This window comes from Herpailurus yagouaroundi, unplaced genomic scaffold, assembly GCF_014898765.1.
Source record: "Herpailurus yagouaroundi ecotype Mexico unplaced genomic scaffold, PumYag 190, whole genome shotgun sequence".
Classification (NCBI taxonomy): domain Eukaryota; kingdom Metazoa; phylum Chordata; class Mammalia; order Carnivora; family Felidae; genus Herpailurus; species Herpailurus yagouaroundi.
The window spans coordinates 7,655,083-7,668,901 of NW_024412421.1; the positions used below are offsets into that span (position 1 = coordinate 7,655,083).

The 13,819-nt window shown below is 46.9% G+C and overlaps 1 protein-coding gene across 4 annotated transcripts in view; it reads left to right on the forward strand.

Annotated features, from left to right (window-relative positions):
• Window positions 1-13,819, forward strand: part of FTO (FTO alpha-ketoglutarate dependent dioxygenase) — a 393,836-nt gene that overhangs the window by 230,975 nt on the left and 149,042 nt on the right. The gene's annotated exons all lie outside the window — the stretch shown is intronic.

A 13,819-nucleotide genomic window follows, 5' to 3' on the forward strand; every position in this document is an offset into this window, starting at 1 on the left:
GTCTTCTGCTGAGTGCATTCGGTTTGTTAACAATAATTTCCTAGTACAGCAAATCATCAGACAACAAGGCCAAGATGGCCTGTTTAAGAGGAGTCTGGTTTCAGCATTTCTGGCCCTTACTGCTAACAGTTTAATCAGGAGCTGGAGCCAGTGTTGAAGTTGATGTAGTCTAGCATCTGAAACAAAAATTCTCAAGTCCTTTGTGGTAGGGGAGGAGAAAAGAAAGAGCTTAGTGGCTGACACTGTGCAGACCTCCTTCAAACTAAACACCTGAAAGAAAATTTCAAGAGGGTCACGTCTTGAGAGCTCAGAAGGAAAAGTGTCTTCAGAGTATTAAATAACCATAATCCTTCCCCCCCCACCCCTTCTCTGCCTCCATTTGATGTTTCCCATCCCAGTGACCTATCTAAAAGACTCATCCATATGATCTGTATAAACAGACTGTTACCATACGCCCCTCTTTTCCTCATCAAAGCTTCCTCTGGCCGTCTGGAATCGGGCACTGCCCTGAGTCGCCATCAGGCCGGTGATGGTGAAAGTCACAGAGCATCCACTGCCGTGCTAACCGAGCCGGCTGGGTCGTAGACGTCGGCCCATTGTGTACTTTGGAATTACACGAGGAAAAATGCACTTTGACAGAAAAGAATTAGCGCTCGCCAAAGGCCAGGCAATAGGTTACCGTATTTTGCTTTCATCAAAGCTATCAGGGGATCAGTGAGATTAGATAATAGAAATTTTTTCCTCCGAAAGTTAAATACAGATGACTCTAATTACCTTATATTGCACGTTAGAGAATGCGTGATGAATAGTACAACTTCCAAGAAATGTAGATCGGCGACGAGGCTACAGCTGGCAATGAGTTTAGGAGAAGTCTATTGTAATAAAGGTTCCCCCCCCTTCGCCGCCGCGCCCCCCCTCCCGCCCCCGCCCCCGCCCCCGCCTTCCGCTGGTTCCTTTGCAATAACGATATTAGGAAGAATATTTTTAAGCAGAACTTGTAACTAGGTTTTAAAATATTTGTATCTCTCCCCGGCCAGGAGCCGAGCCATTGTTTGGGACTCCCTGAAGTCTCTTAAACTGAAAGCATATGTTCCCCGTGATTTAGCTTTTTGAGGAAAAGTGTCAATTCTGCATGACTCGGGGTAACCGAGTTTGTCACAGTGTCATACAACCCTGCGATTCCAGAGGCACATCTGAATGCTGCGGGTTTCCTTCCCGGAGCTCGGTAATCCCATAAACAACCCTCTCCAAATAGGCTTATTAGGGCTGTCTGCTCACTTCCCCCGAGCTGAATGATCCAAAGTACATCGGGAGAAGCTGTGTGAATGCAGGGTAAGTGTTAACAGAAGCGGTACAGAATTTCTGAAGATTTGGCTTTGTTTATACAGTCCACTCTGCCTGATGGACAGCTTGTTATAGCTTTTAAAGAACTGGGCAAGCCCTCTGATCTGACCCCTTCTTGACCTCCGCAGCCCAAAGGTCGGTCTGCAGCTAATAAACTCTGAGGTTCTTAGGGTCTACTGTAGGAAAAGGCAGGAAAAGAGCAGCTGCAGGGACTGGGTGTCCCAGGATAGGCTGTTTTCGGGTCACTCTCTGATAATGAAAATGATTACCAAATTATATGGAAGTTTAACCGCAATAGTGAGTGAGGGGAGGGTGGAGCCCCGCGTATTAGGTTTGATAAATGAACTGTGAAGGGGCCCATCTGGCTCTCAACATCTTTTCTCCCCCTCTTTCCCTACCAAGGGGAAACATTTTAAAATAACAGCAGTACATATAGACTCAATGACCCATGCAAGGAGCTGGAATGGATTAAGATTTAATGGTGACAGTGGAAGAAATTATCATTTGAAAAGTGCGCTGAAGAAAAGGTACAGTTCCGTGTCCGTGCCCGGCTTGTTTTTCTAAATAAAATATAGCAAAAAATCAGTGCCTTTGTTTATGTTCCGCAAATCCCCAGCGCCTTTCCTAGACTGGTGAGAATTTTGAGGGCATGCTTACTGTGGAGTAATTATCTGTAAGTCCGCTGAAGGAAAGGAATGGGCTTCCTTTGCCTTGAACATGTCGGAATGAGAATCAGATATTTTATTTCAGCTTGCTTGCTCAGTTGAGAGGACGTGCGTAAATCAGGTGTTAGAGCAAACGTCCTCAAAAAAAAAAAAAAAATGTGATCCACTTCAGCCTCTGGCCACTGAATGTTATGCATTTTTGGATGCTGAATATACTTGTGGCTCTCCGACACTGTTTTCTCGTTACCACAACTTTGCAGGTTTTGTTTTTTTTTGTTTTTTTTTCTGTAAAAGGAAGCGGAAAGCGCATAACGTTAATTGAGTAGATAGGTGTGTTCCTTTCTTGATTCCTCTTTCTAAGAACCATCAAAGCGATGCTAATTATTGCCAATAATGGGCATGTCACACGTATGTTCTCTTACTGTGAATTGATAAGAATAATCTACTTAAACCTGTCTCCCAACTCCCTGTGAACATAGAATGTCCTGGTTTCCGGCCAGTGACGTTGGGGTGCACAAAGCTCTGTGCTCTCGTTCACGGAGACAGCGGACCCAGCCTGTGACTGTGTGTTCTGAAAAAAGAATGAATTTATTTCGTCATCATTTTTGTATGTTTTGTATACCTGCCGTGCACAGAATATTGCCTGAGCTGCTGTGCAGGAGGGAACGTGTTCGGCAGCCAGTTTAAGAATGTACCTGGGGATGAGGTTCTAGCAGGTTCCCAGAAAGGGGCCGTGAAAAGGATGGCGGTGGAGCCATCGATACCACAACGGAGGGGCAAGTTGGCTCTGACCCACTCAAGAGAGTATTTCACGGTAGATGTCTTTGAAGACTAGAATTGCTGTACTGTTGAAAAAACTCCTCTTATGTTGAACGACACGGCCTACGTATTCAAGTCTCACCTAAACAATAATTATATTGAAAATAGAAACCCAAAGCTTCTAAACATTATCCAAATCAGTGTGTCCCATCTTAGGTTTGACTCGACCGTGTCTGTCTGTGGGGATTCATAGTAAGCCAAGAGCTAGGTGAAGGCTAACACAGGGAGGTGAGGAACACTTGTAGAATTAACCGTGCTCCCTGACTTTGAAACAGTGCCTTTAAATTTTTGCTGAGTAAGATGCAAAGACAAAAACATAAGACGAGAGCCAGGCCATTAGGGTTTTGTTTTTTTTTCCAACTGAGATATAATTCACAGAATATAAAATTTCACGTGAATGTAAAATTAATCATTTTGAAGTGTACAATTAGGTGGGTTTTTTTTTGTTTTTTGTTTTTTTTTAGTATATTCACAAGATTGTGCAGCCATCACCATTATCCAATTCCAGAGCATTTCCATTATGAATGAACCCCTGGGCCTGTTAACAGCCACTCTCAATTCCCCCTTCTCCCCGAAGTCCCCGGCAATCATTAACCTACTCTCTGTCTCTGTGGATTTGCCTGTTGCCGACATTTCGTGTAAATGGAGTCCTACAATATGTGGCCTTTCGTATCTGGCTTCTTTCACTTAGCATAATGCTTTCAAAGTTGCTCCATGTTGTACCATATCAGTACCTGTTCCTGTTTATTGCCAAGTAATATTCCACCGCACGGAGAGACCCCATTTTGTCTTTCCATTCATTGGTTGGTGGACACTTGGGTTGTTTCCACACTGCTTGGCAGCTCTGAATAACACTGCTGTGTACATTTGTGTGCGGGTTTTTGAGTGGCATCTTTTCTGTTCCACTGAGTGTTCCATTGAGTGTAAATCCAGGAATAGCACGGCCAAGTTGTACAGTAACTCTGTGTTTGACTTTTTGGGGAGTTGCCAGACTGGTTTCCACATCTGCTGCATCATTGTATATTCCTGTGGCTTTTCCACAACCTCACCAACATTTCTTTTCCTTTTTTTTTTTTTTTTTTTTTTTTTTATATTATAGATATCCTGGTGCTGTGGTCGTGGTTTTGATTTGCATTTCCCTGATGATGCATGATGCAGAACATCTTTTCATGTGCTTAAGACCATTAGGTTTTTATTAGGAGATTTAAACACATGGCTGACTTAAGCACTTACCCCCCTCAAATGGGAGAGAACTCACGAGCGCATGAGGGGTATTTGGCTTATTGCAGGAATGGAGTGCCACTGTGAAGCTGGCATGAGAATACACTTGTGTCTATTTCCCCATTCCCGTGGGTAGGGCTTTGTTTATCTGCCTGTGGCCCAGCTTCTGTGTTTTGGGAGATCCCCTACTTAGTCGTTAGCCCATTCTCTTACATTTCTTTCCTTTCAGCTTCGCTGAGCATTGCACACCGGGTAGGAATGTAACCTGATGAACTAGAAGCTCTGTCTCCTTAGAGCGCCTCCATTCTGGGCTCAAACAGGAGTTTCCGAGGTCCCACAGTAGACGACTTCATTTGGGTCCAAGGAGCCTTAAGACGGTGCTGAGAGCAGTTTTAAAAATGTTTATGGCACTTTCTTAGAAAAGCTTTTAGAACCAGTTCCTCCCAGTTAAAATGAGCTCTCTGGACCGAGATGGCTCTCTATACGTGCCTTCCCTGTATTGGGCTTCGCCAGCTCATGCTATTGCCAAGTTAGCCCTTTTTCTGGACAAGAGAACCATCTTACTGTTGACCGCCTTCCATTCGCCGTAACTGTCACCATCACCACCTACCTCCAGGACAGATCCACTCTGGACATCTTCTTAGGGCTCCAATATCTAGTAGTTCTAACCTTTTCTAAGCCAGTCAGCTTCAGAGCTCTGATCTGGGTGCAACAAATAAACTAGTTTGTGTCAATTACTTCTGGAGACCAGAGCTGGTCCTAAGACTAGCACGTTAAGGTTTTCTCCGTGGATATGTGGTCTCTGCTTTTGCCTCCTGGCGGGCCTGGATTATATGCAGAACCAACAAGTTGGCCCAGTCCAGTTTAGCAACGAACTCTTATTTACTGAATGTTTGTTATGTGCAAATAACTCTGTGAAGTGCCGTGGGAAATACTAAGAGGAGTCCCGTAGAGTTTCAGTTTTGAAATAATGGATAGCTTCATGCGGGGGAGGGCAGGTTAGTAGGAACACCATCGCGTGCAGATTTTCCTTCTTTCGTCGAGGGATCCTGGAAGATGACTTAGCCATGGACTCTGCTGCAAGGCCACGTCCAGTTTGGGGGAAGCTTATGGAAAGGAATCACCTGACATGTACCATATAATTACTTGACTCTGTGTTTACATTTTGTTGCGGCTGCCGGAATGTGAACTTCATGAGGGCAGGGGATCTGCCGGTTCACCAGCTGTAAGACCTGCCGCCGTAACATTAACATCCGTAACATTAAGCTGTCTCCTCCGTGAGAACCATGCCCTATGAGAGCAGGGACCCTGTCGCCTGGCATTCAGATCTGTTCGGTGGCTGGCTGAATAGAATAGCTTTCCTCTCAACCCATCCCTGTATTTATAAGTACTTTGCCTTCCTTCCTAATTTTGAAGAGGGATGACCACTGGGGATGCTGGCCTGTTGGGATTTTTTTTTCGGGGTGGGGGTGGGGTACATATTCATCTGATCTCGCCAGAGGTTGGAAACCTTAAGGTTGGATGTAGGAGATCTCCGCTAATGTGGTTCTTTGGCATTGGAGCCCCAAGACTGCACTCTGCCCCCTGCTTCCGTCCTGAGGGAGGAAGGACACTCTGTGCACATGCTGATTCGGCCACTTGAGGAGGAGTCCAGAAGTGAACACCATGGAATTGAGCTGGGACCAGGACGAAAAGACGCGGTCTCGTCCCTGAGGCACCCATTCCTGATCCCTTGCCATGCCCGGAAGTGAACTAGGACTGGGGGAGAGGGGAGAGGCCTCCCTAGAGTCATTCCTCTGGACGGGAGGATGGCTTTCAGGCTGGGAGGGGCAGAGCTGAGTCTAAACGCGGCTTCACGTTCGAATCTTACCTGCTCCAGTCAGTCGCAGGCTACCTGCTAATATCCTGATGTGGCTTTAATGATATCAGCGCACAGTGACCAGCATCAGCCTTGGTGACCTGACATCTGGGCCAGAATTTGTGTGGCGCCCTCGGGAACTCTGGTCACCAGAAGTGGCGCCACCAGCCCCGAGGACGGGCTATGAGATGAGGCTGATATAATTCTCTTCTGAGCCGGCACGTGACGGAGTCCTTTGGACGTGTCAGCCACTGTCGCTCACGTTAGGGAGGGGGGCTGCTGCTTCTGGCTGAGTTCGTCGGGAACTAGAAGTTGTGGGATCTGCGGTTCCATAGCCGTCCCCTGCAACCGGCTGACTCGGTCAGCAGGGTTGGGGCGGAATAAACCAAGGAGCTTCCAGGGAGAAACAGGGAGGCACTAGCCTGCTAGCTGACATCTATGCCTTTCCCTTCTAGTGCATCTGTCCCTTCTTTAATAATTGCAATCTCTGCTTTCCGTGGCCCTTAGCAGAAGAATGTCCTGTGTGTATCTGAACCCGATTGCTCCATAAAACCCAGTAACTCCATAAAACCTCCTCATAAATGTGTAGGAATTGAAGCATTGTGTAAATTTAGAGTGAGGATTAAATGCGTCTAGAGATAGGGTTACCTTTTCTCCCAGATACAGCGACTTATCTTAAGGAGGCCAGTGTTGTTGATGTTATTACCATTGTTACTGTCATCATTTGAACGGTTTTATGGGAGACAAAAGCCAATTGACTTCTGCGCATTTTATTTGTAAAATCAACACATAGGCTTCGGTATGAGCTCTCCTCCTGGCGGACCCTGACCGTGATCGGTTGCTGACTTACTTCTTACAGGCAGTGCTTCTTAAACTTTTCGAGAAAGCATCGATTGATTCATTTATTTACTCAACAAGTACTCGTTAAATAGGGCTTGCTCTTTGTCGGGCACTGTTCCGGGTCCTGGAAAGGCAGCAGGGAGGGAACAGCACTGTTGCGAGTATTTGTCCCCTGGAGCTTGTGTTCTCAGTGGAAGGAGAGACCAGGACTGTTTCCCTAAGTGGAGCTCTGAAAATGTCTTGGGGGAAAGGTACCATAGCTCCCATAATCCTGCGTATTCAGCAACACTCAGCAGAACCAAAACACGATCCTGCAGTCGAGAGAAAGATCGAAAAGGTCCTTTTCTGGGTCTTCATCGTAAAATGATCCCTTGTTGTAAAACTTACCCTTCCGGTTCCGGCGAGTCACATTTGTGAGCTGTTCGTGGGACACCGATTTCTAAGGAACACCATAGCACTCATTTCTCTCCTTAGACAGTCTGCACTCTGGTTCCCAGGGACTTTTCAAAAAGATGTGTCACCTTAAAGGCCTTCACTTTGCGAAGGCTCAAATGCAGGCTGTGTTACACCCACAACCGTCTCTTCAGGGGGAAGCCGTCCCTGCCTGGTAGGTGTTGGGGGAGTGTGTGTGTGTGTGTGTGTGTGTGTGTGTGTGTGTGTGTGTGTTAATGGACTCCGGCACGTAACAAACGGTGGGTATAGTTAGCGTGAGCCAGCTGTCAGTCACGCGTTGATTCAGCAAATATTTATCGAGTGCCTGGCTGCTACCAGACTCTATCGTAGGCCTTGGGGTTATGAGATGAGTAACACTTGACCAGGGGAAGTACATTAGGCGGTGCAGTATCCTAAGTGCTGTGAAGGAGTTTAAGTCAGGATTCGGGGTGAAGAAAGTGGAAAGAGAGGGGCAGTGTTCTTGTGTGACTCTCACTTGTGTGCCCAGCCATTCTGGGGAATACCGCTCCGTTGTGAAATTGTGTTGGCTGCGAGTGGGTAGGTAGCACTTTGTCTCCAGAAGGAGTGGGAAATAGGCGAGAAATCTATACGTGGTTATGGGTCATGGGAGAAAATCTGGGCTGCCTCTTTCTAGAGAGATCTAGTTCTCAATGATAAAGGTGTGGGGGGGGGCGGGGGGTGGTGTGGATTTCTCTCAGAGCAGATTTCAGTAACGTGGCCTAGAGGTTGGGAGCGTAGATCCTGAGCAGGTTGTTTGAGTCTTGGATCCGTGTCCATAACTCCAGGCAATTATAGAGATGTTACATAACCACTCTGAACCTCAATTTTCTCATTTGTAACTTGCACAGGGGATAATAACAGAGCTTATTTCATAGGGCTGATTGACAAATTCCGTGTAAAACACCCTGAGCAAGTATCTGTAACATATTAGCTGCTCAGTAAAAAGTACCCATCACCTTTAGATCAAGACAGGAAAGTCTGTATGAGCCCAGCCACGTTCATCCTCTGAGAGCAAGCCCCCGTGTAAAATCCTAGCCTCGTGGTAGGGACCCCACATTGCTGAATCGGTGTGAGGATGAACACTAGCTGCATCTTGCCCCGTGCCAGGCTCTGCTCTAAGCACGGTCACACAGAACTGACCGAGGCCTGAACTCCAGCTTGCATCCTATCTCCAGCTATGACCTCTGGGCCAGGCACTCCGTGTCTCAGCAGCTTCACCTAAAAGAGAAGCAGCGTGATCCAGGTGGCCCGATGGACAAGGGACAAGGCGCGGTTCTATAAGTGAGACCCCCGGGGGCAGCTGCAGGTAGGGGAGGTGTTCCCCCTGATGACTTCAGTTCACCTCCCTCCCTCTCTCCACTGTCCTTGAAATGCACAGTTGTGCTAATTCTAGTAGAGAGAGCTGCTAACATTTGTTGAGAACCCACTAAGGGCTCGGATTTTTCATGTTTTACGAGATGAGAGGCTAGAGGCAGAGAGGTACAGAGTAACTTACCCAAGGCAGCACAGCTAACAGTGGAGGTGGCAGAAGGGAGCCGCAACAAGGCCTTGCCACCACTCCTAGGTGCACTCAGCACTTTGAAGTGGGTCTCCCCATATGGGGCTTCGAGCCCTTCCCGGATCCTTCCCGGTGTGGAGAACAGCAGGTGTGCATTTGTAAAGGTTTATTTCCTCCGGTAGCTAAACATGTTCGGCACTTTTTAGTTGCGGGTGCCTCGCTCTCTCTAAAGAAATAATTTGCAGCCCGCGCTTTATGAAGTAAGCCTTTTCAAGGAGAGTTATTACCTTTATCGCTATGCCATTCTTTTATATTGGTTACAATCTTTGAGAAGGAGGGATCAGGGGGCGCAGATGAGAACATCAAAGTCTAGCCTCAAGAATCTGTAAATCCTCTAAGTGGAGTAATTTTGAGGCGGGGTTGGTTAGCCAAGGCTGATTTGAGTGGGCTCCCTTTGGGTGATCGGATAGCATTTATCTGCCGTACGACGGGTCGCTCACCAGTTCTACGGTGTGTTTATGCCTAGAAAACCATTTACCGCACATGGAGAGTCATGCTCTTATTCTATCTTGGGATGTCCCCAGTGTGTTTGACAAATTTACGCTGTAATGTATATTCCGGGTTCTAGATAAAAGTTTCACTCCGCTTTCGGTTGAGGCAGTAATGGGGGGTGAGGGGTGGTAAGGCACAGCTCCGGCGGCCTGTAGGGGACACTGTTGCATCGTGGATCAGAATGAGTTTCAGCATCTTGTCCCAGGACAAAAAACAAAACAGATCACAAAACAAAAATAGGTCAGTCCCCTTCACATTACTAGTTGAAATGATCTGAATGATTCCAGTGTGCCTAGGAGAGTCTGTTTTCAGGTATTGATCAGGCTGTTTAGTATCTGCCCGAAAGGAACAGTTGAGCGTCACTTTCCAAGATGGGAGTGATTGACACTTTCCTGATTAGCTTTCTCTCCATACTCTTCCTCTGGACAGGGTACTTTTTTAGTTCCATAAACCTTCAGGTTTAGCGGACCTATCTTCATTTTTCACGAAGGCGTGCCCCCGTCAGGTTGAAATGCTTTAGTTCTATCGTATTCTACACTTGATCTTAGCCAAAAGGCCGAGAAGCGATAGTTCTGTCTTATTCTAAATAAATATCGTGAGCCTCCTGAAGGGCATTCTGGAAGTTCTGAGTTTCTTCTCATCCATATCTTCTTCGTCGCTGAAAAAGATGCTATTGACTGAGAAAATGAAGTCATGTCTGTCAGGCAGACCTGTGTAGGGCTCAGCCCGAGCTCCAGGAAGCCCACACTGCCAGATGCTCTCGGTTCGGATGTGTCTCTCCTTCCAGACCAGACCCGGCCTCCATGCCCGTCCGGGTGCCCCGGGGCCTTGCCGGCACAGCCTCCACCCCCCGCCGCCCAGCTCTGGCCTCTTCCCCTACTGGAATATGGGCCCTGGAAGGCGATTGTAATTAACCCTCGCAAAGCAGAGGTTTTGCTAAGGCAGCGCGCACCGTAATGATTTTGTTAGCGTGCTTCATTTCCAGTCTCACCATCAATTATGCCATGTGTTTCGTCCAGTTGGTGCTACCCTCCCAGTGTTAATTATAACCTACAAGACTGTTACAGTTAATTTTATGGCAAGCATATTGTCTCTTCAAGGCTCCAGAGCAGCTCATAAATTATCTTGAAGGTAAAATGTAACTTGGGGAACTAGTTAGGAAAATTCCATCCATCTCGCTTAGGAACCGCAGCTGCTCCTGTCAGCTGCCTCGCTGCCGCATTGTGAAGGAATTAGGGTGGGTCAAGTTGAAGAGGGGAGGCCTGGGCTGTCACCGAGGAGGAAGGCTGTCCTGGCCCTGTCAGACAAGTACCTTCTGCCAATCCCTGGTGGTTTCCCTTCGCAGGCAGGAAGAGGCAGGCAGCGCAGGTGGATGGTCCCCAAGCTGTCTGTATTCATTACTTTACAGAAACTTGTTGTAGGTAGGCAGGTCCGGAGACCTTTCCTCTTCTCTGTTGTCATGATGTTAGGCATCATCTGCAAAGTGCGAGAGAGATAACTCTATAACTGACTCCGGGCTTGGGCCGGGAGACAGCAGAAGGCCGAGGGGCGGGGAGCCGGCGATGCCTCCCTGCAGCCCCCCGGAAAGCCCTGCGCTGAAACGAGCATTTTATTTGCAGTTGTTATTGTTCCTGTAATCTGATAAAGTGAGATTTCACCGTGAACGAATGTACTCTAAAATTGCCTACTAAATAAATTAGCAGGTTATCTTATTGGGATAATAAACACACTCTTTCTTTCTTTTTTTTTCCCCCCTGCCTCCTCACACGAAGTGTAAGCTTTACATTCCAGCCCTCGGGGCCCTTAGCATTATTATTTTTAATGACTGCACACCAGTCTTTCATTTAGCTTGTTTGTAGAGTTACTGTAAATGATCTTTCTGCTGTTGGTTCTTCATTTGGAATTCTGCATGTTACGCTCGCTTGGAGAGCTCTGGGGGGCCTCTGAGAATCGGGGGGCTGTGTGAAGCACAGTATCTTCCAGCAGCATGGCAAGCAGGCCGCGGCAGGGGAGGCAGCGAGGGTGTATTGAGGACGCCTGCACGTGTAAACCTACGTCCGGGCTGGAGTACAGTGACACACACACAGTGCTCGGGAGCCCAGCCTCGTCCCTGAGCTGGCGGTCTCTCCCTGGATATTCCGGAGCATTTTCCTGTCTGCCCCGAGGCACGTGAGGCCGTCACCTCTGGGCTGTGTCACTAGGAGAATGACCCCGATTTTGAGGGGGTGAGGAGGGCCTACCGTGCTACAGTGAGATCGTGCCCAAAGAGGCACTGGACTTTCCCAAGGAGGCGTCCTTTCAAGCCCTTAACGACAGCAGCACGGTGCCTGGGAACTTGTGACTTTTCTAGTGAATGTGGACGAAGGGTTGCAAGCCCAAGTGCCCGCGGGGCCTGGCAGGTACCCCAGGTGAACGAAGGCGCAGAGGCGGGGCTGAAGTGAATGGGAGGTGCACACCCAGTCCAAAGTAGGCGGCCCCTCTTCAGCCTTGCCAGGAGGCCAGATCCTTGTTACTAGGTCCTCTACATTTTCTTTTTTAAAATTTTTTTTTTCAACGTTTATTTATTTTTGGGACAGAGAGAGACAGAGCATGAACGGGGGAGGGGCAGAGAGAGAGGGAGACACAGAATCGGAAACAGGCTCCAGGCTCTGAGCCATCAGCCCAGAGCCCGACGCGGGGCTCGAACTCACGGACCGCGAGATCGTGACCTGGCTGAAGTCGGACGCTTAACCGACTGCGCCACCCAGGCGCCCCGGTCCTCTACATTTTCAAGAGAAGTGGAAAATGGAGAGAGAGAGAGAGAGAGAGAGAGAGTGAGTGAGTGTGTGTGTGTGTGTGTGTGTGTGTGTGTGTTTATGATGTCTTCTAACTGTTTAAATGTTAGTTATTTAATGTTAGTTAGTTAGTTAGTTAAATGTTAGAAATTCAAATTATACAGGCTACTTAATCAATACCTGCCTGGAGACCAGATAGTGTGGATAGGAATCTGATAGAGAATGGAAGTCTTGCCCGCTCTGTAGGAAAACTCTTCTCCGCTATCTCACGCTTCTCAACAAGAGAAACGATGACCCTGGCCAGGAGACGAGGATGCGATCTGGGCACTGCCTTCTGTGACCTTGTAACATGGTTCTACTCTTTGTGGGTTCTTGCTTGGAGGAAATATGTATATATACGTATATACACATGTATATATATATATATATATATACACACACACATATATACACACTTGTATATATATATATACGTATACGTATTTATATACACATGTGTATATATATATACGTATACACGTGTATATATGTATACACGTGTGTATACACACACACACACACACACACACACACACACACATATATATTTGCCTCTAACTCAACAGTCTCTTTTCTTTTACAGAGAAAGCATATGAGAGTTTTCAGAAGCAAATGCGCTGTATGTGGTGCTCATTGTCACCATAAAAATGGTGTCTGCAGGAATGTTGGCAATTTTGAATCTGATGAAGGGTCTGATTCGCGGGGGTGAAGGGCAGGGGCTTCTCCGCTAGCGATCGCCGTTTCTCCTGTTGCACCCTCAAGTTTATGCCTCACCCCGGCTCCACCTTGGGGGAACCCAGCTGTTCTCTCATGGCTCAAAGATGTCATGTGGTCAGAATAATCTTTCAGTCTCACTGATCCGGACCGATGCCCACATGGAGGTGTGGTCTGGGAAGCTGTTAAATACATGTGGGTTTGATCTTCTGGAGAAGAGGAAAATATAAAAACTATTTCTTTCCTTTAATAAAAAGAAAAAGGTACGCATAAACCTTGGCTGCCGCTGAAGTCAGCCGTTACGCATGCGTGGCTAAATTTCATTGTAAATATTTCATAAGGGCTGTTAGAATGCAGCCAGGTTGACATCACAGCCCCAACTGTACCAAAGGAACCATTTCCCTAAAATAAGCCAACGTTTCTAAAGAAACATGAATTTCTAATGTAAAGTTAACATCAGGTCAGAAAACCCTCTGGAAGAAATGTCTGTATCAATGTTTATAATCTCTGCATTTATGGATTTGCAGTTTGTGCAAAAAACTCCCTAAGAGACTTTATTTTGGTTAAATAAGACTAGCTTGTGAAACAGTCTGTATATCCAAATCCATCCTAACCCAGGGTCTTGGCAGCCTTTTGTATAAATAATGTCTTTTCCAAAATGTGTGTATTTGAAAAAGGAAGAGGGAAATTAAGTGGCACACCGTGTCTCTGGGTTCCCGTAAACTCACAGAATCCTAGAAGCAGAACGCAAAGGCTGATGGTTCATTCATTCTTAGAGCAAATCACAGAGCCATACGTTAATTTATTGATTTAATTGAGGCACGGAAGATTGCAGTGAGGAGTAAAATGTTTATCCTCCTTTCCTCTTCCTTTTATTTTATTTTTTTTGTAGTGAAAGTTTAAGCATGCCTTGTGTGTGTGTGTGTGCGTGTGTGTGTGTGTGCGTGTGCGTGTGTGTGTGCGTGTGTGTGTGTGGTTGTTGGTATGTCACACAAAACCCGTATGAGATTTAGAGGCATTTGGCAGAAAAGAAACGAAAAGA